Consider the following 23,405-nt stretch of genomic DNA (forward strand, 5'->3'; position numbering starts at 1 on the left):
AATGATCTGTGGTCTATGGGCAGGCTCACAGTGTCCAAAACAGGACAAATACAAGAGCTATAAGAGCAGCCAAATGAGGGGTGAGAGTCAAATGAAGGTTCCTCATGGCCAGGGCCTGAAATTTGGCAGGGCTACATGGCTAGCTGAAGATGTGACCTTTTACTGAGGTTACAGTGACCTGTAACCTAAACTAGCTAGGAAGGTGCAAGTTTCTTTACCATCAAATCAGGTACCAGCCCCTGATGGGAGTCCAGGTTTACATCCCACAAATTTCTCATGACCCCACACAGTGGCCAGAGCCAATCAGAGAGTAGAAGACGTTGCCTTGCACCCCTATCTATATCTAAGGCTCAGACTCTGAGTAAGAACTCAGATGTGCCTGGTTTAATCCACTCCCTAACTATTGACGTCATGTTGTTTATTTTGCATCTCTGCCTATTTCTTTACTTCCTTCCTAAGATGCAGCAGCTTTGTGAGCTAAGCTACACTTGCCTTTTTACCATTTCAAATGTCAGAAGCTTTAGCTTGGAAAAATGATTTCATAAATGCTTGCTGTGCTGTGCCAGTCCTACATACTGCATTTTCTCTCAATAACTAGAAAGTGAGAAAGCTCTAGAGAAAGAGTTGCATTAGCAAACTCTTGTTGTATTTTATTTTTAATCTGTGACTCTTGAAGACCTACTTTGAATTCCTGTCCTGGGAGACCTCCTGGCTTGTTCCAGCATCAAACCATTTCTGCCTTAGATTTTTTTTTTCTCTGCAATGAGACCTATTTGCTTTATTCACTACTTAACTGGCCATAGACCACAGAGGGAAAATATCAGCTCTGACTTCTGATTGTCCAGCTGGAATCACAGAATATTTTCCTAAGCCTTTCAGCAAAGAATACAGCATGGGAATGGCTTCTTAAGCTCTCTTGTTGGCACAACAAAAGATGACAAAACAGACGCCTGTTATGGAAAGAAGGATAAGACTGCCAGAAGGGTTGGCATAGCCTAACTCATTGAAGTGAGCACAGCTCAGCCTTATTTGTTCAGCTGCAAATAAAGAAGAGATGAGAGAAGACTATAAGGTGATGGTCAAGGTGATGTGAAACTCCCTATGATATTTTCAGGTTATCCAAAGGTTGTGTCTGGATATTTATAAATTATAGATATGTTAGTTGAAAATGATAATGTTTTAAGAAAACTTTCACTCAAACTTTCAAAAATTTGAGTTAGTTTCTCAAACTGAGATATATTTCATAGTTCAGACTCTATTCTTTTTCAGATTCTATTAGTTTATGGTTTATTTATAGTTATTATTAATAAGTACTAAACTCTCCAGTAAAAATCTACCCAATTTACATTTGTCATATTCTGGTTTTCTTTTTTTAATTAAAAATTATGGCCCACCCAGTTTCTGCTAATACAAGGTAATTGCAGTCGTTCTAGCAGTGTCCTCTGTCCTGGGTGATGGTAAAATTAGTGAATACATGACTCGGTACTTTCAGATCTTCCATCATGAACAGCAAATACAGCAAGATCTGAAACAGGACCATTATCCCAGATGTCTGAGAACAAGGTACTGAATTCTGTTTGATTTAACAATAACGTCTGCCACTGTGGGAGATATAATGGTTGTCTAATGAAATACTAAAATATTTGCTTACGAATGCCGTCCTGTAAAATGTCGTACATAAAAAATTAAGCACTTATTAACATTGATTCTGTTGAAAGTTTAGCAGAGCAATAAAGTTTAACTGATGCATGTGAGTTCGGTTAACTCTAAACTGCACACGTTAGGAACACAGCTCATGTACAAAGGACCAAAAACCCAGCAACAGAGCCCCTCACAAGGCTCCAAAGCAGCCTCTTGTGCAGGTTACAAATCAGGCCTTTACCTTAACCAGCATTGATCTAAGATGACTTAAAGAGGAAAGAAGTGAATCAACATTTGTGTAATGCAGAAACAACTTGGACACTTTCTGCTCACTCTTTTGCCTTCTTGTATCTCCACCATCACAAGCCTGCATCACACTAAAGAGGTGAAAGAGAAGTTTGCTATTAACATCAACATACAACAATTTAATTTTAAAATAAAATACTGCATTTTCTTTCATTAAATGGGGGATTTGTCTGCAGAAGTCACAGCACACATGCTGTCAGTAAAAATTCAATCTCACTGAGTAAAGGCAATACAAAAGGCCAATCTGGTCCAAATTGTCAGTCAGCACTTCAGCAACATTCCATTTATTTTCATCATTTAGAATGACCCTAGCAGTATTTTGAAATTATATTTAAAACTGTAGTGGTTATTAATCAGTGAACTATGGCAAGCCAGTATCATGATCAGCAGAAGGGTGGAGACAGATACTATATCATTTTGATCTTACTGAATCGATTTCTTTTAAGGGCAAAACTTTTTGCAGCCATCTCTCTTAATCATTTGGATGTCCAGAATAATAAAAGGAGTACCTGCCCATGGATTGGAGGGCCTTTGCCACATGTCATAAGAAGAAAAATGAAATTAAATCGTATCTAGCCCTCCCAACCTACATTTTTTATTTATATAGATCTAATCTTCATTAAATCTCAATTTCATAGTGGTTGGGATGCACAGCAGGATGTCCAGTAGCCCTAATGATATCAGACCAGACCTGGAAGGGGTTGTAAATATGTCTAGACCTCAGATTTCCTTACAGGAAATGAAGAAAATAGATTTTTTAAAAAAGTTATGAATCTCCATGACTTTTTTTTTTTTTAGCATTTATTCACATTTTCACTATGTTAAAAGCACTAATGTTAACATTATTGTTTTTATATATCATAGAATTATGGAATCATAGAATGCTTAAGGTTGGAAGGGACCTCTAGAGGTCATCTAGTCGAACCTAGTGGCACATGCAGGGCCACTTTTATTCATGCTTTTTATATACATAACTTTACTTAAACACTTGTGGTTTTAAAAAGACAATCAAAGAGATTATTTGTAGTTTTGAGCAATTTCAGGAATTTCACATTCACCAAACCTCTTTTCAGTGTAGGTCAGGGATGCGCAGAGTGTCACTGCTTGGGAATAATAAAGAAGAGATGGAATTTTCTGTCGTCTTAGTTCTTGTATCAAGCGAAATAAGTGGCTCATAGTGGCATCAGTGGATTTTTAAAGTTCCATTTTTTCATGGATCAGCAAAATTTTATTACATTGCTTGGTAAAAAAACTGGCTAAATTGTCTTGCATTATCTTAATAGAATAAAGGTCAGTAAGTCTATTTCTTCTTGGGGATAACATGCATTAAACAAAACAATTTCTTTTTGTGTATTAAAATGAGAGGTGTTAAGCAGTCAGTTTGCGTAATCTCATTTTGGATTAAAGCATCACATTTGAAGAAACTGAAAATGCTTTTAAAAAGTGCCACAGACAATAAGGTGTTATCTGCAGAGTATTTTATTCCTCTGAAACATGGTTCAAACAGACATGCTCCATGCAATTATCCGTGCAAATAGCTGCTGGATGCTACTTCTGTAAAAAGAAAAGGCAGAAAAAATCTTTCAAACTTTTCTCTGAAATAAAATCTCTTCAATGTCCACAGTATACAAAGAATAAAAACCTGAAAATGGTTCCTAGAAGATCTGTAATTCAGTTAGTTTCTGAAAAACGAGCGAGATACCTGTACGTTGGCTTTCCTTGGCTATTACAATGCTAGGCTAACTAGACTGTGTCATCCTTGCTGTCAGCTGAGTGATACTGAAGCAATTCAGTTAGCTAATTTCCTCTGATTTTGGCCTCCATCTAGATAAGAAGAGCAGTGAGGTCTATAAGCCTGTGTGAACATCCTGCCCCCTGCCATGCTGAGCCACCACCCTCAGCTCTAGTTGTGGAGGAAGGTGTCTCCCCTTCTCTCCATTAGTGCTCCTGGGTCTGTGAGCAAAATTCCCCCGTAACTGTCAGAAAGAGACTTTCCCCCACTATCAGCAAGGATAAAAAAAACTCTTCCTTTTGCCAGAAGCAAGTGAACTAATGGAAAGGTCTTTGCACAGCAGTCATGTTTCAAATACTCTCCTTAAGAATCTGCCAGCGGCCACTGACAGAGGTAGACCTTTGGACTGAACTAAGTGTGGTCAGTCTTAGGGGTTATACACTCTTTTTCCAGATGCTTTTAACCAGCAAATCTTCCACTCCTGTTTCCACGTTGCTTTTTGCAGATATATTCAATCTGTTTGAGAGAGACACACAAACCACAGATATTTTTACTATCTTATATTTATTAGACCTAGGATCCTATTATACCTAGAATAACTGTGTTAGCCAGTTCTCATGGCAGTAGATACACAAATGTCAAAGATACTAAAATCTTTAAAATATGACAGACAGAGAAATAGTTGACTGCTCAGTTACAGCACATTCTGTCAAAGCAGAGCTGGACTTGGGAAAAAAAATCATTTGATTAACAGTATGATCATGCAGCAGAAATTTCCACCAAAATAGTACAATATTCTCTCTGAAAGGAGAGAGGTTTTTTGACCTTGTCTTGTTTACCAATGATTTTCCACAAAACTTGCTTCTTCGCAGTAAGAAATAGCATGCAGCTGAATGAGAAGAAAATGCAGTGTGCTAAATATGATATCTAAACAGCAAAACAAAAGCAGTTCCGGCATTTTAGCAACATGCAAATACTCAAAGAAGGAATATGCAGGGTTATGACAACCAATCTAATCATGTGTCTGGTAGGTAATATAACATGCAGGAAAGATTGGAGTTATTTACTGGCTGCAGCTCTTATAGGGCACCAAGTTATAACTCACTTCTGTACCCTGACGTGTTCATTTGACAGTATTTCATCCCCTGAAAACAAAGCAGTGTCTTACCTTTCAGCACCTATGAGAAGCTTGGGCTGTAAAAAAGGGTCTTGTGCAATTTTTTTTCTTTTTGATTAAACTCACTTGGTGAGTGCTTGGTGAGTATACGAGTACACCACAACAGATACATTATACTTTGTATGATTTTCTTCGTGAAAATGTCAAGCTCCATTTATGTGAACATTTAGGAACTATGTGATGTAATATGCACAGACTGAGGGAAAAAAAAACATGCAAACAAAAATGGCTGATTTTTGGAGTATAATAGACTTACAAAGAACAATACACTTTGAAATATTTTCAGTTTCTTGTACTTATTACAGAGATGATTTCATCTTCCTTATATATCCTGGTGATTTTTATGTCTCACTTTAAAAGATGAAACAAGCCTCACAGAGAAAATCACAGGATCATAGAATAGCTGAGATTGGAGGGGACCTCTGGAGATCACCTGGTCCAACCCCCCTGTTCAAGCAAGGTCACCTGGAACGGGCAGTCCAAGACCATGTCCAGCTGAGTTTTGAAAATTGTCAAGGACAGAGACTCCATGGCTTCTCTGGGCAACCTGTGCCAGTGCTCGGCCATTCTCACAGTGAAAAACTGTTTCTTATTTTCCAATAGAATTCCCTGTGTTTCACTTTCTGCTCATTGCCTCTCATCCTGTCACTGGTCACCACACCATCTCTCTCCTCATAAGATCCTGAATTGTGTCATTTCATGGCCACTGCAGCCGAGACCGCTTTGAGTATTTTACTTGAAATTTTACATTTTAAGAGTATCCTTGAATTGGTTCTTTTTTGTTTTGATTGTTGTTTTTTGGTTGGTTGGTTGGGTTTTTTTTTTCTATATGAAAATACTGAAATGGGTTTTGTGTTGTATTGCATTTAGAATAAGAATTAATTTTGCCAAGGCTTATCTCGGTAGGTCATCTAACACCCCCTATTTAATACACTGGAAATTATGGCTAACATAGTTGGAGAAGATGAAAAAAAATACTTAAAATGCACAACTTATAATAGCATTCAAGAACTAATGTTTTAGAGTAGTCACATCCTTGATAGGGATATTTGCTGTATCAAGGACTCTGAAAAGCAGTTTTAAACAAGCACAGCTATAAACACCTAGACTGTTGGTTCAAGTAATTTTAACAATGTGACTGCATATGAGTGATAAACAGCTAAGCAGACAGCAAATGATTCACTCTATCCCCAAAGCCAACACATATTCTTTCAGGATCAGAAACTCTGTGAAATTGGAATATGTGGATTCAGACTATTGAAATATCACCTTTTCGTCCAATTGCAGTAAACAAACATCCTGCACCGTTCAGTAATGAATTGAAGAGTTTCCTTTTGCTCCTGGGATGCAGAATGAGAGAGCAAATAAGCACTACATTCATGCTTTATGGTTCAGAAATGAGCAATTCTCTGCCTTGTTTTCTCTAAAGAGCACACATGAGCTTGCTTATGTCATTTGCAGACTGTAATCCAGAATGCGTCTACAGTGAACATATTTCAGAAAGCACGACCCTTCCAAATGTTCTGCTGACTTCTGCTGCTGAAATGGCCGGTGAAATATAATGTCATTCTTCTTCTGGGGAAGGGATAAATCTTGGGCAGAATAGTAAACTTCTCATTAGAATGCTAGCAGCCAAGATGTGATAGTATTTGAAATGCATGGTTCAAGTAAATAAATAATTGTCTGACTTTAATGCAGAGGTGGCAGACTGGAAATTTTGGAGATCAAGGTTGACAAACCAACCAGAATAAGCATACATGGCACAAGCTTTCTCCTCCAGACTTGGAAATGTCTGACCTTTCTTGAGTGAAAGTGTAGGCAATATTTATTTCTGCATAATAGTAATACTGCAAATCAAGGTGCTGCTTCTGTAGTGCCACTATCAATGAGAGTTGTTGATGCTGGTGGCAAAAGCCCTGCCTATTTAGGCAACTGTGTCAGAAACAGAAACCATAGGATCTTTACCACCTTGCATCATTTTGCCCTGCCCTGAAATTTTCGCAGGTCTACAGCACGCTGCTCTCTATTGCTGTGCAAGAAAATATAGTTTTGGAGAGCAAAACCTAGTTCTGGGTTGGTCAACAAAGTGCAATTCCACACCTTCGCATGAGAAATGCTTATCTCTGTCAACTTTCAGTGAAATGCAGAAGAGGGATTTCTGTGTTGATAGATTGTACTACACAGGAAACTTGAATATCTTCGATATTTCTACTTTTTGCATTAGGAAGGTGTGTCTTCACTACTCTAAACATATACAGTAAGTAATGATTATGATTGTACCTTTGCATCTAGATCCTTTAAAAATACAGGATGTAAGAAAACTTTTTTTTTTTTTTTTAAAAAAGGACTAGATGACCTCTAGAGGTCCCTTCCAACCTTAAGCATTCTATGATTCTAAAGTTGCAAATGTGCCAGACTATCTAAACAGTTATTTCCAAAGTGTCTTCCATAAAGAGTTAAAGTTTATCCTTGGTCGTGTCTTGCAGGCCGACAGTGGCATTCAATAGTCAGGATAACCAACAAGCGCACAGCACTCCATACAGTTAGCAGATTGAATGTTGGGGTCACTTCCCCAACCAGTGTGATTAACCAGATGTGTCAGTCTGCGTTCTTACTGGATATAAACTATTTTACATTTCATGCTTGGCAGAATTTAAATGTGATGTGACATTAATAAAGCATAAAGTAGAAATGATAATGCCAAGTCTTTCACATCACATTTTTGCTGGGTACCCAAGCTTCTCTACTACGGATTACTTTTAACACTGTCTATACTCTTGGTTCATTTTTTTTTCCCACCAATCATATGAGTTTTTAGTGTACTAGAGTTAGAGGAGCCTGTATCTTGGGCTATCAAATAGCCTTGTTCACTGGAGTATCAGAAACAGAGTGGGCGACTTTTTAACACACTGCGAATTGGTGCATTATTTCTTTAGTTGTGAGTATATTTTGTGAACTTGCTTCCAGAAGAGGAAGCAAGAAGAACCTGCTTCCTACTTCCACAATGCTGATAGCATGAGAGGTTTTTGTGTGTGTTATAGATTTTGTATCTTTTTCTTCTTTTTAAATTTCGAAAAAATAAAATTGATTTAAAATCTTATTATTTCACCCAGTTTTTAGAAAGAATATTATAACAAGACATTTATCATTTACTTCAGCTGAAGGACTGGTTGCTACTTCCAACAAAAACATGCAAATCTTTAATAGCAAAGAACTTTCTCTAAAGGCTGCTGAAAAAAGAAAACATAACATTTCCAAGGCCATACCTATAAAACCAGCACAGAATTGTTAAGTATTTCTGTAAAACTATAGTACAAACATGTATTGTCAGTCCCTGATTCTGCCATCCGCACTGTTCTAAGGCTGCAGCATATGTGACAAGTGACACATTACCTTGTCACCCCAAAAGCACGCCAGCTGGTTAGGAGGTCCCAGCGAGCATCGTGATCTCTCCTTGCTCTTGCTTTGCTCTGAGGCAGCTGTCGTGCATCACTGGTCTGAACCCATCACCAGGTGGCTGCACATCACTAGCTCACACTGCCCGAGCAGAGTCAATAACCCAAAATTTCAAGCGCCTCCATTGATGTTTTGAGTTCAACTGAGGAAGAGATGAAGGAGAGAAGAGGGCAGGCTCTTTTTTCCCTTTGCTTCAACTCCCTGCCCATGGGAACTGCTCTGGAGTGCATTTCAACTTCTCACAGACCATGAATTGTATGGCTCACAAACAGGTAGCCCTCGTCAACCATCCTGGAGCTGAGGGCTGGGACAGACAGTGAGACAAAAGCCTCTTGAAGGTCAACCTGCCCTTTCCCCAAAGTGAGAGCAGCACGGACTCTTAGAGACACTGCCTGCAAATAGCGCTTGTCCCCCTTGAGATCCAAAAAGCTCCCCTCAGCTTAGTTTCAGGCCTGGCAGCTTTTTAACAAGCCGGGAGTGAAAGAGCTTTCCGATAGCACCGTCTCACACCAACTGAATCCGTATTATGCAGCTGTGCTGCAAATTACATTTTCCAAGCTGATCTCTTTTTTCCCCCCAAAGGTTATTTTTAAATACTTTTTTTTTTTTTTTTTTTTTTTTTTGCCTGCTTGATCTTCTCTGCTTTTAAAAGGCCACACAGGAAGATTTGTTGGGAATTTACTGTGTAGGTAGTACAGGGGTGGGAAGAGGATATCAGTTGCTGTCTGGGTGGGGAATCATTTATACGTTCTGGTCACAGATTTGTGGCACTCAATCCCACACCAAAAGAACATTTTATTTCAGTCTGCTTCAGCTGCTATGACCGATGCAAACCCTGCTTTTGTAGTGCTCTTTAAAGACAAAACACTTTTTTTTGTTGTTGTGTTCCAGCGACAAAAATACAATGTGAGGTCTGACAGACTGTCAGGGTGGCAGCCTTTCTTAGTGAAAATGGTTCCAAAATAAACCCTGGAATAATCTGGGGAGCAAAGGTTGACACTTCTGTCAAGATGTTAAGTCCCATTTTTCATCCTCATGCATCTTCCTTTTGGGATACCTCTCCTCAAGAGCGGAAAAGGTACCCCAGAGTCATGATTTTTAAGACAGACTCAGCTTTAGCAGATGAAGCCTTACAATCGAGATGTGCAAATATCTGATGTTCTGCACATAGCTCTTCTCAGCAGTGTTCTGTCAGGGCATATAAATTCAACAGGCTTGGTAAACAAGTGGCCCAAAGGGAGCTGCTACTAGCAGCGTTATAAATATTCAAGAGCCAGTCAGCCATAATTAATTTATTCCCTTGTGTTGCCTTTAATATTTCTCCCCCTCCTTCCAGTCCGTATACTTTGTCAAAGTTTTTGCTTTACAACAAAAGCCGGGGCACCTCTGTCCTCTCTTTGAGCACAAAAAGAAGGTAGCTCCTGGCAGTGCAAAAGCCCTGTAACTGTATTCTGTGCGTACAGCGGGGAGAGTCATTCATCTTTCTTCCTTTCTGATGAGTACAGCGGAATTTTATTATCCTCCATGTTTCTTCTGAGAGGAAACATCACAGTTTATATGCTTTGTGCCTCCAAACCTTGTATGTCTGTGCATCTTTGCTTGGATATTAAATTTTTAAACATAAAATGGTATAACTTACATTGCATCCCTATTAATGGTAAAAGTGTCTTTGCTGCTGTGTGACCTAGAAACTCTATGAAGTGCCTCTGCTGATATCAGAAGCATTGCAAAGCTGCAAAATATAAAGTGGTGTGATTTGTCTATCTCAAGACATACTGTATTTCAGATTTTCAAAATGAAGCATAACACATAAAAAATTAATAAGTTATTACAGAGGCAGAGTCATCTACAGAAGACATGCCCAGTCAAAGGGGCAAGAGATTAATGAATTAAACAAGAAATTACCTCTGCAAATAGCAATTTCTAGTATTTTGCATTTGAAGGAAAGTGCCATGAAAGCTGAAACATTTCTGGGTATAAAGACATTGATTTCAAATAAAGCATTGCCTGACCCTTTCTAGTGTTACCCCTGCAGCTCAGCAAGCTCAGTGTAACTGCTTGCTTGACTGGACTCTTATTTCAGAGAGCATGTTGAAGGTTATTTATCTACACTGCAAGGTTATGAATCTATGTGTTTATTTTAACCAGCCAGTGCCATCTATGCCATCGCCCCATTCTACAGCCAGTCCTAACGTGGGATGAAGGTTTTCAAGGTCATGCACCAGAATGATTGTGTTATAGGGTCCCATTCCTAGCGATAAATCCACATTAAGCTGCTTTTCACAGTGCACTTTTTACACAACAGTTGGTAGCTAGAATAGAGGTGAGTTTTAGAAATGTCTAATCTTGTTGATGTGTTGCAGCTATGAAGTGCAAATTCTCAGTATGAAAATTGTATTGAGCAGAGAAATGCATAGTTACGGATCTTAGCTTAGGTATGGTGGGAAACAGGTTTGGCACAACTGAGACAAGGACAGATAGCTCATGTACGGAACAAGCAGTCCAAACAGCTTCAGATATATGCACCAGGATTTAGAATAAGTTCTGCTTTAGGCCTCAAATTTTCTATTGTATTTAACTTAGATAGTATAGCTGTAGTAGGTGGCAGTGTATGGCTTAAACAAAGTGTTCTTAACAATTCACATCAAATAAGACAGGAAAAAGATAAAAAATAGTGTGAATGCATCTTAAAAATCTTTTACAAGGGGATTACATTAGTAGCTATACTATAACATTGCTACTATCAGGATTATCACAGAATCTTATGGCGATGAAGATTGCTGTAAAAATGTAAGACTTGGAGCTGTACATAACCTTCTTCAAAGATCAAGAGGGATCAAATTGAAAGTTTTCTGCTGTCTCATCTTTATTACTGCTAAGAAAATGTAAAAACTCCTAAAGCAAAAAATGTTCAAAGCATAAACACTGATAATACTAATGGCCTTTTAAGCTATTGTCTGAAATAGCTTACGTGTGTTCAAAGCTGAAAATATGATTTACAGCAATGCTTAGTCAGATGTTGACCTGTCAGGGCCCCAAGGGCACCAACACCCACGTTCCTGGGTTCTTCAGCCCAGACTGGAGCCACCACGGCACTGATGGGCTCTGGTCTCCTGCATGCACTTGGTCAGCCCTTTGCATCAGCCCAGGCTTCAGTCCTGTCTCCAGTTTTTCCTGGATGGCCCTTGGACCCAATTCATTACTTTACCCTGTCTGGGACTCTTGATGGTCCCTGTCCTATCACTACCCTGATTCTGCACCCATATTTTAGTATGGTCTCTGCCAAGTGGCATCCCTCGCTCATGCCAGTGCCACCACCACTCAGCTCCCTGCTTGTCCTACCTTGCTATTGCTGACCCTTAAAAAGAAAACAGGGTGAGTGTATGACACAGAATCAAGGAAATATTACTGAATAGATTATGCGAAGGAGGGCAAGTCAAACTATTTTATTTAAAAGGTAAAATCTGAAGTGCTGGACTTATAGTATCACAGAATGAACTGTGCCAAAGGACGGTATTGCAATTTATTCCTACTGTGCCAAAGCAATAAGCTGCTTTCTCTGCAAGTGGCATTTAGTTAGTTGTTTTGGAGCATGACTGCGTAGCATCACGAGCACAGTTTCCTTATGACTAAATTAACTCTTTCCCTGTCGTGAAGCTGAGTCATACACTAATACAAGACCCATACTTTCAAAGCTTAGTCATTTTAAAAGTGCTAATTTTTTTAAACCTCAACTCCAATGTTAACATTCAGTATTCATCAAATGCTAACATATGAAATGAATTAAAGTAGAAATATATATATATATATATATGCATATATTCCGGAGCAAAAACACGTGGGATCCATCTCATCTCACTTCAGACAATCTGAACTAGTCTATATATAGGCTGGTCACCCTTGTGTCCCCTTTTAGGAAATGGAGATACTTTAGGCATTGCCATTTAGGAAATGAATACTCTTTTTAAGAGCAAAATATATCTGATTTATTTTTTGATACTATTTTAGTATAAGATAGGTTGCTTCCTAGAAGTATCTTTGGTCAGATAAATGCTATATCTATTTGGGTTTTGTTTTTTTTAATCTAATTTTAATTTTGTAAATTATTTTTTATTTAAGCTATTTTAAATTTAAACTATTTTTGCTTTAAGTGATTCTATGTGTACAGTGCTAATTTTGCTGCTGATTACTCACAGCTAGTTTATCTTTTCCACCTTTCACTTTCCAAGCAATTTTCTGTGTCTGTTCTGTACCATCTATATTGTCTAAAAACTGTTTTACTTAGAAGTGATTCTAGTCTCAAAAACTGGAGGTATTCTGAAATGTTCCAGTACACATGACAGAGTCAAGGATTTATCCCCCATGTGAATAAAGATCTGGAAGAAAAACAATTTTGTCTTGAAACAGACTGTAAACACTCATAAGGGGGTATCCCTGACTGAAGACTTTCTTTGCAAAATCAAGGCTTCGCACTGATCCAGTTTCTTTTGGTTGCACTTCATTTTTTAGTATAAACATGCTGCCATAGGCTTCATCTGAGTTCAGTTCATTCTCAAACATCTCAAACTAAGGATATATGTTCCTTATCTTGCCTGCTTTACAGAGTAACATGATAAGCGCAGTCTGCACAATGTGAATGAGAGTAACTGCGGTACCGCCCATCACTTAGCAGAGCTACACAGCAACAAGGGACTCTGCTTCTGGCTGAGTCATTCAGACATACCACAGGGAAAAGGTTTTTAATGGGATGAAACATCGTAACATCTGCTTGCAAAAGCTTTACAAAGAAAGCCATTTTCTGTGCGCAGAAGAAAAGCTTTCCTACACATTCTTGACTACAAACTGTTGAAACTTAGTCTATTTATATCCATGCTGGCATAAAGCACTCTAGTGATGTACTTCAGTAACATCACTCTTCTGCTAACAGAAATAGAATAATTTAACGATATAGTCGTCTAAATGACTCTATGACTTCACAGTAGTTTTAGTTTCTTAAGTCTCCAGCCAATCTCTTTTGTCTTCCCCTCAAGATATTCATCTGCCCACAGATTTTTCAGTAGTCCTTCCTCTGATTTTTGATGTCTACAGGTTGTAACTCTCATATTTCTAGCACACCAGGGCATACCATCTGCATAAGCAGTTCAGTGCCACATATTTCTTGCCTTTGCTGTTAGTCGAAACAATGAGTTTAGCTGTCCTGTTTCAACTTCACAGTACTTTTATCTCAGCAGAATTTGGCTCATGTTGCTGCTGTTTAACTTGGACTCACATCTTACCCACTTGGTTTACTATTTTAAAACCTAAAACTATATGGTGTCATGTTAGTTTCTAAATAATTTGGCACTAGGGGCTAACTGGCACAGTTTGATTGTACATTTGGTCTATATAGTTTCTATTTAATTTTGGTCACACAGAAAAATCTCCCCGAGACTGCATTTCTTTAAAGAACTGCAGAAATAAATGAGTATAAGTATATACAATACCTGGAGAATTATACATCAAAGAGTGGCAGTCCCAAAGTGTATGAAAATATCTATATTAAAGTAGAAATAGTAAGGAGCTGTATTTCTTGCATCTCATTAATCTCTGGAACTTGGAAGGAAACTGAGTATGAGGACACATGTCCTTCACATTGGGATTTTTTCAGTCATATATTTGAAAACTCATATCTTTGCATTCCATAAGAGAATATCTATTCTTAAAAAAAAAGAGAGAAAATTATTCCTTTTTTTTCTTTCTTTCTTTTCAAAAATGTAGGAAATTTCAGGGTATTGTGGAGGGTGAGATTTTCATACTTACCTTTTAAACCAGAAGAGCAGCAGATTAAGTCAGCATGCAGAAGAGGGTAAGCTCATCTCACTCAATGGCCAAAGCAATATAGGACCAATATTCTCCTAGCAAAGCCCTAAACACTCAAGCATATGTCATTCTATGTGGCATTCTTATATTAAAAGCTAGTAAAAAAGAAGGTATTTTCAAAGAACAATCAGAATTTGTAGGGGTTTTATAAAGTCCCAAGACCTGCACTACCTGTTCTTGTGCACTTCCCTCAGAAATCTTACTATCGGTAAATTTTGATATAGGAAAAAAAGGGTATTCTTCACATTATACATTTTTTTTTTTTGTTTGGATACTGCCTATTTTTCAAAGTTGGCACATTGCATGGGAATGTAGTGAAGGGAGCTAAAAAAAAATCTCAACATTTCTGTGCCTTAACATAAATGAAGCAGAACTAGATGCTGGGCTCTCTGCCTGGGCCAATGGTAGATACACAGGGTGAAAAGTTTGACACGTGTCAGCATTTTGACAGCAAAAAGAAAAAAGAAAAAATAGCTGTGGAATTCGCATTCTGTATCATCTTTCTCTGCATTTCAGAGTGCTTTTAAAAGAAATTCATTTCATTTCCAATATCCTCTGGAGCAGACCTTCCAATCTCTGATCAGCTTCAGTGCAAACAATGTGAAACACATCCCTCCCTTTCCATGCCGGCTCTGGTAAGCTAACTGATGTCAGATGCATTGTGGACATGGGCTCTTTCAGTTTATCCTGGATCTATAAATGCACTGTCACACAGATGCTGAAGTCCAGCAGCTTTTGAACTCCACAGTAGGGCTTTTATGTCTAACCTCCACATAAAGCAGCAAGGTAGAGAAAGGCAATGCATGGTACATCTGCATCCATGATTTAGTTTGGATCAGGGCTGATTATTCTGATCCTTCTCATCACGTCTTAGATCATGACATAGAGCTGTCTTGGTTTCCTTTCAGAGGTAACTAAACCAGAAAGTGATCTCCAGGAAGATAACTGATGCACAAATGTGCATTCAGTCCATGCGACCAGACTAAAACTAGTTTAAAGTGAAAACCTTCAAAACACCTGTGGAAAATCAGGTCTTCATCCTTACCTCTTTCTTTGTTCAAGTTTGCTATACTGCTAGCTAATGTAGACATATTTCTAGTGTCATTAATTCCCTTTCAGACCAACTCTTCCTGATAACAGTAGAACAAAAGCAGGCAGCAACATCAATATGAGAATTCAGCTAATATAATCTAAAAATTCCACCTCATTCTCCTCACTTAGACCTAAGTATTATGCATTAGAAATCTGGCAGAGAGTTCTGTCAGATTGAACTATTGAACTGAGAGTGGCAAAAGTCCCTCCCCAGGCAAGACATTTAAATCATTTTCAAAGTTAATTTCCTGCTCCCAGACAGGGAACAAATCTAATCGGGTTTACTTCATTCTTCTGATGAACGGGAAAATGTTGGCTGCATACTGAAAAAGGGAAAGTGTCCTGGAAGGCAGCTGGAGCACACACATTGCAGCAGACGAAGAAGGCTCTTCTGCAAAGCAATCTGTGTGGACTGGAATGTGAGCAGAGATTTGCATTTAACCTGTCAGAAATTCTTGGTCTCCTGCTAACCCCTTTTTATAACAAAATTATGAATTGTTTACAAGATAAAAGAGCACACTGTAGATTGACAACATACAGAAAAAAATATATATTATGGACTCTGGGGGGTGTTTCAGATAATTGTCCATGCATTTAAATAGACCCCTCTCTAGTTCCCCTTTATTCCTGATGATCAAAGCTTTGCCCATGGGTTCTAATGATATCTCCATGAAATTTTCTGGCAAAAAAGCTTCTGGGAGCACTGTAAGGAAATGAATGAGGTCACTAGATAATTACGGAGTCTGTGTATATTTATGCTACAAGTTAAGATAAAACAAGGATAAATTAACATATGAGCCAATTTATTTTTGAAGACAGAAAATAACCAGTATTGAACTTTCTAAATTAAGGAGGTAGCAGACTATATTTTTGGAAGTGTTTTTACAGCTCTACTGAAAAATGTACATGAGTACTGAAAAAGGTACTGAAAATGTACCTGAGTTCCTAAGAACATCTTGCATCTTTTGACAGCAATAGAGATTTTTTTGTGTGTGTGTGAAATAGCAGAAATATATTTTAGTTCTTTTGAAAGAGGTTAACATTAACTAAACTTTTCCAAGCTTCAGCATATAGTATGTGGTTTGGTGTTGCTCTATTAGCAGAAAAAAAAAAAAGCCAGATGTTTTACTTTGAAATAACTGAAAATACTAAAGTGGCCAATTATGTTTATCTTAGCAGTAACAAGTAAAAAACTCATTCTAGTCTATGCAAGGAAATCATATGCTCATTGGTAAACGCTTAAATTCTCATTTACTTTTAATTTTAATTTTCATACTTTTATTCATGCTTTACAAAGACAAATTAGTTTAATGGGTATAGAGTTCCTGAGTACAGTCCATAAACCATGGAAAAGATCATCAAGCTATTGCTAAAGGGATGAAAATTTGTAACAATTATAATTTCATCATTGAGAAACCAGCAGTTCAAGTTACAGAAAGCTTGGACATTTTCAAGCAGGCTCATTCATATTAGCCTAGAGAAGGTTAACATCATGTTAGTAGAACACCAACAACTGTTTTAAGAATATATCCACTCAGTATTACCCCCAAGTTATCCCAAGGTACACCCTATTCCTACACCCTGGTATTACCTGTCATCCCCTACCTTCTACGCGGTAGAAGGTACTCATACCTTCATATAGCTTTCATATTAGCTACTTTACTTAGAAAGTATGTCCATTACTTCATCCCTCACTTCTGACTGTCCAGAAACTCTTTTCTCTTCTTTATGCACTCAGATTAATCCCTAAGAGACTCTTCTGTGATTTACAGAATATTCTATTCCTATTAGCTGTAAAATAATTTACTGTAAAGCATGACCAATCCTGCTGTAAGAATTAAGATATTTCAATGCCATTTCTGTCTTCCTTAATTTTACTTCCTCTGACAAGCCCACCAAAACTTCTGGATCTCCAAAGGTTGAAGACCTCCAAAGTACTCCTCAGTGAACTTAACATTGCCCCACTGAGCTAAAATTGACCCTTCCTGGCACTTAAAGAAAAGGAAGCATTTCTTGTGAAATGCTGAAACAAGCTCAGCATGAAAAAGCTAGCATGCTAACTCTTCAAAGATCACTCCTGAAGCTTTGATATATTCATAACGAATAGCTATTAAGTTGCCTAAGGCTACTGGGTAGGAGGCAGAAACCAGCAGTCTAACTGAAAATATAAGATATTCTTCTCCCATATTCACCCTCAGAAGCCTATAAGGGATGAAGCAGCATTCCAGTTTCTTTTCTGCATCTTCAGACTTTCCATCTTTTTAATATATATACTAATTCTGTCTTCCTACAAATTCTAGTGCTATTCTCTGGGCTTAATACATGCTATATGCAATAAAATAGTTAGGCTTTTGTTAGTAAATACATTAGACTTAGCATTTCCATAGCCAATAGTATATAATTTTTGTCTGAAATCATTTTTGTTTGTTTGTTTGTTTTGTAGGCCATTATGTATCAGCTTAATGGTAAGGGAGGAGACAAACCCCATAATACTACCTCTGTTTGCATGGTAGCCAAGTTGATTGTACTATGCAATATCTTCACCTTCTAACCTCAGAGCACCAATCTTTAAAAATAAAATGAAGATATTAAAAAAAATGAATTCATTGGCTACCTTATGTAATTTGGAGGGAGCCCACAGTGTTTAAAACACATGAAAAAAGTGTATTGATTTAAACTATTGAAACAACTCCATGGAAATGAAAACATTTTTAATGACTTACAGAATATATTAAGTTCGCTATACAATGAGTTTTACTGCCTCTTCTACTTCATTATAGTACTTTCCTCGGCAAAGGAAATGTTCTGCTGTAAGTATCTAATTGTCCTGCTTTTGAAAATTACATTTTCATCCAATCAGTGCATAGGATGTAACAAAAAAATGAAATCTCATTGCTTTATATGTGATAGCTCTTCCAGACAGATGGTACCCACTAAATATCCAGAAGCTTCACTGAGATGCTATAGTGCAAAAATTCAGGCAAGATTAATTTGCAATGCTTAGCAGATGATATACAGCTACTTCATCATTCTAGAATCAGGCTTTCAGAAGCGAAAGGAACAATATGAAACTATACATAGTGTATTTGCTTAAGCGGAAGAGCTAAAAACAGATGTTAAAAAAAGACTACCAAGTATTACATTCCTGACTGGGATGTGGTACAAGTAACTCACTCATATAAAGCTCTCTCATCTTGAATATCATTAATGAAAGTACCATTGGTTTCAGGGGATCAAGATCCATCCCAAGATTATATCTACTATGTCCTTAACACTACTATGAAGTAATCCTTCCATCTTATAAATTCTGTGCTGTGGACAGCTTGGTGATATAATTTATTTTCAAAGGTGCAATTGTAAAGATTTAAAGTTTTTCATCATGCCCATAGAGTCATAAATCTTATAGACCAGATGATGCTTTCTTTTGAAAGGAAAATGTTACCACTCATGAAAGAAGAGTATAGAAGGTATAAATATCTTTAAAACAATTCTTTTGGATTAGAAATGAATAGTTTGCATTTGTTATTATTTGTATACTAAATAGAGTCATAAAGATTACTGCAAACAAATTTGTTAGCAATTGATCATAAATTATTTAAGGCAATTTGTTTCTTTAAGTTTATTTTCCACTATTACAACTATCAGTGTAACCAATATTTTATCAAAGAATCTGCTTTACCTATTTACCCAACTTTCTCCCAGGGGAAAAACAACTTAGAAAGGTGGCATTTTCGAGGATCACTCTATACTTTATGCAGTGCTAAAGAAAGTTGGTACTAAAATACAGGTGGCCTTTGTTAATATGCATCTACCTATTGATTGAGAAAATGGTTTGAGTTTTTCTCAAAAAAACATCCTTCCCTCCCTAAAATGAACAGGATTAAAAAAATAGGATTGCAGAAGAATGTACACATTATCTTATTGTGAAAGGATACAGATTATTTTATTCTGAAAGGAAAGCGGGGGGTTATTTATTTTGTTTTGTTTTGTTTTTAGTCAAGAAACATCTAATACAAAATAACAGTGTGAAAAAAAAATGATTTCGGTTTTAATTTTCATTACAGTACTAAAACAAGAGAAGCACATTTTCAGGGAACATGCTACCCATTACTAAACAAAAGCTGCATAAATGGAAAAAGAAGACAACTTCTCAACTTCCTCTGGGCTGAAAGCAGCTGCCTCTGTTCCAAACCTGAGGAAGGACTTGTCTGCTTTCAAGTTATTCTTGAGGTTGTTCTGAAATTAACTGAGTTATTTTAACTAATACAACAAGTGAAAGAAACAGATGATTTGAATCTGAGGAGCAGAGAAAGGGAGTGAGGATGTGACAAGTCATAAATTCCAGCACAACAGAGGGAAGAGAGAAACGTGTCATTGTTGCTTATGAAACGCTGCAATGTTAGTTTTAGATACAGTTCAGGGAAAATTATAATATATAATATGTTAAAAAACTAATCTCTTTGACGAGTTCAGGACATGTAGTGAACACAAGCATTAAGAATTTTAGATGCCTCATTTATAGTTTAAGGCTATAGGTAGGTCTCTCTTTTATTTCCAGCTGGACTCCTTTGTTAATACAAAACATATGTTGCCTCACTTATATCCTCAACAATCACAACTGAAACGGCAGCATCACAAAGAAAAAGCCCCAACATTTAGATTAATTCCACCTAAGTTTAACATCCTATAACAAAAATATCCCAAACCATGGTGTGTTTTGAGTCCTAAGAGAACAAAAGCAGATGACAAAAATTTATATGTAAGCCTATTAATATTAATATGGAGTTTTTTATCTCATATTTTGTTTTAAAAAAATCTATATGCTAAGTTAGCCAGGTATCTAAGCAGGTGCAAGCATCTAGATGCCTTAATGAGAGCAGCCTTCCAAATAAATAGGGACTTCTTTCTACTTTTCACAATAGTTAGTAAATAGAGAGCATACCTAAAGCTACTAGAGGTACCTATCCTAAAGACAGGGGTATGCCTGGTGGACGGGCAGTCCATCATTTACAGGAGTTATTAAGAGACCTCACAAATAAGGTGCAGAGGTTTAGGGTGTGAGTCTTGTTAGGAAGTGATGATGGTTTCCACTTGTCAGTGCACATTCCCAGGTAATAATTTACCATGTAAAGCAGCCAGGTTGTGCCTTCTAACTAAACTAAATCCTAGAAGTAAATTTAACTTTATATCACGAAAGTTATGTGAATCAGGTTAACATAATCCAAACAGTGCTGGCTTTCTTAATCTCTAGTCCTTTTTTTTCCAGTTGAGCAACACTTAGGTTTATCAATTCCTCCTTGCCCCTTGCTGCCCCTCTCTTACCCCTCAGCAATGGATTATTCTGTTTCCCTTGTCTATCTGTCAAAATGATAATTTGCTTTTACATTATTAGTTCTTTTAATGTTTTCTAGGATAAGATCAAACTAAGTTGTTGCATTGCTTTAAAGCTTCATGAAACAATTTGTAAAGCAAGCAAAGAGAACTCATTTACAGTGTTTGATTTTTCAGCAACCCAGGGAATGACCTGAGAAAAGTAACTTCTCTCTTTACCTCTCAGCTGTGAAGCAGGAAATACTGACTTCCTTGTATATATATCAGAATTTTGCAACCTAATTCTGGTGCATTCTAGGAGATTACATTTTATTTATACTCGTGGCTTTGTTCCATTTTACCACGTTCAATAAGAATTCCCTTTTTTTTTTTTCCTCCAAATTTCCTCTTTGAATCAAAACTCTATTTTAATAGAAGAGCATATGAGGAAATATGAAAACATATTGAGAATGATATTTCCAAACATGAATTATTACACATTTGTAGTAGAGTGAGTAAGAGATGTCAGATGTGACTGAATACCAGAATTAGTGAAATTCTTCTGTTCATTGCTTCTGTTATTGGTCAAGTTTAGAAAGGCTGGCACTAGTGACCATTTTTTGCTCCTAAGTAGGGACCTGTGACTATGTCCTTTAAGGTCAATATAAATATGCCAACACTGAGTTCTGGAGGGAAAAAAAAAAGAACAGAGGAAGAAAAAAAAAAAAAGAGGTTAAATAAAAGTCCTAGAGCTCAGATAAGAGTAATAGTTCTGGAAGCAGAGACAATTTGTTTTTATTTTATTCATTTATTTATTTTCATTTAATGTTATCCATTCAGATAACTCGATCAGATATAAATCTGTATTTTCATGATGGTTTTGTCAGTTAATTTCAGAAGTAAACAATGCTCAACCTATGCTTTTGGCAAATTTGCTCAGTCATTCTAGAAAACGAAACTATGAGAACATATACACTATGAGAATAAACTGCTGAGAGAAACAGGAGCAATGTTACAAAGTTACATTCTGGATTTTAAGGGTCTAAGAACTGTATTACAGAATATGCTATTCAAAAGAAAAAATAATGAAAAAAAGAAACCTCCAAATTTCTTATCCACGCTATAGAGATCAGCCAAGTCAGAACCAAACCTGGGACTTTTCCTTTTTTAATTTCTCTATTAACTTATCATTATAATAGAGGAATGCATCTGTCAAAATGACAGTTTGCATATGGTCTCTGAATTTTACAGTTGCTCCATACAGTAGTACAATCCTTTTCCCATTTTAAATTTCCAGTCAGTGCCACAGATAAAATGAAACTTCCTCATGCCTTGATTTAGCAAAAAAGAATGTGAACTTATCTGAATATAAAATGTCCCATAATGTTCTTTCATATGCTTACAATAGTCCTTTCATAATTTATGTGTTAATCAGGAATATTTACTAAGCATTCCAATATAACTATTGATACATGACACTACAAATAAGTATCTGAATAGCGGATGCTGCCAGAAAGGCTTATTTCTAAATAAGTACACTTACCTTGAAGGTGTGGTGCCTTCTTAACTGCTTTTTGTAAAACATGAGAGGGACAAACATGCAGGGAAGGTACGATCCCACAGCATGCATAAACGGAGTTCCATAAGTCATTGTCGTATTGTCATGTCTTTGAGTCTATTAATCAATGAAAAGACATTATCTGTTGGGCAATATCAACATGAGATAATGAAAAAGGGAAAAATATGCTTGCCATTTTGGAGACCAAGGAGCTACCATACCAAAGGAGGCAAGGAGGCATAGAGCAGTTTTATGGTAATCGTGAATTTTTTTATCCTCTGCACAGCTTTCATGCCCTCTCAGTAAGACTGCTATGGTTAACTTTTGGAGCTTCCTCTTCCATCAGAATGGCACTTCGATTCACACCAAGAACTACTAGAGCATAGATAAAGCCAATCTTGATTTTGAAACACATCCTCCACACAAGCAAAATCTGTAGTGTTTGGCTACCTGTATTTTTTTGCACATAGATTTCTACCTTGCAAATCCAACTATAAAGTGATACACAAATGTGCATTTCTCTTTCTGGAGTTATGGCATTCCCAAAATGAACTTGGGTATGGAAATAATTTTCTTCTATTTAACTTGCTTCTAACATAGTTGCTTTATAAAAGAAAAGGTAATACTACTTTAGATCAATACTTCTGAAAGACAAATGAAAATGGTATTTCTAGGCATAAATCCTATGAGGAATACTCTGCTGATAGTGGTTATTTTACCACTTTTTATTCCAAAGTGTTTTAGATGAAAATAGCCTTGTTTAATAACTTCAGGAAAAATGAAATAAAGAAACATAACAGAAGGGAAAAGGCTTATTGAAAATATGATATAGAGTGGCAGTATTTGATGGTTTTCCTTTCATAAAGCCACTTCTCATATTCATTTTCCTTAAACTGTAGCAGAATATTTGAGCCATTCTCTGCCATAAGCTAGCCATCTGTCACATCACTGTCCTTCAAAAATTCTTCCTTACTATGTAATAACATATGCTGATAGAACATATGGTCTAGAAGGTGGTCAAATGTCCCTCATGGCTAATATATTCTCTTCTAGGGTATTTGCTGGTGGGAATTATTATGCTTCTCACTGACATGGGAAGTTAACTCCTTCTCTCGAGGATTTGGCTGTTAGTTCAAGAAATCATCATAGGAGACTCCAGTTCTCCAGCATCTTCTTGATCATCTTCTGTAAGACAAACTTCAGGCACTGGTTCATTGAGCCAGTCTTCATCTGCTCCCACAGATGGACAAAGGTTATTTGTCCTTTCAACTACA

The sequence above is a fragment of the Tinamus guttatus genome, unplaced genomic scaffold (genome assembly GCF_059628265.1).
Source record: "Tinamus guttatus ecotype Peru unplaced genomic scaffold, ASM5962826v1 Tinamus_guttatus_pri_ptg000402l, whole genome shotgun sequence".
NCBI lineage: Eukaryota > Metazoa > Chordata > Aves > Tinamiformes > Tinamidae > Tinamus > Tinamus guttatus.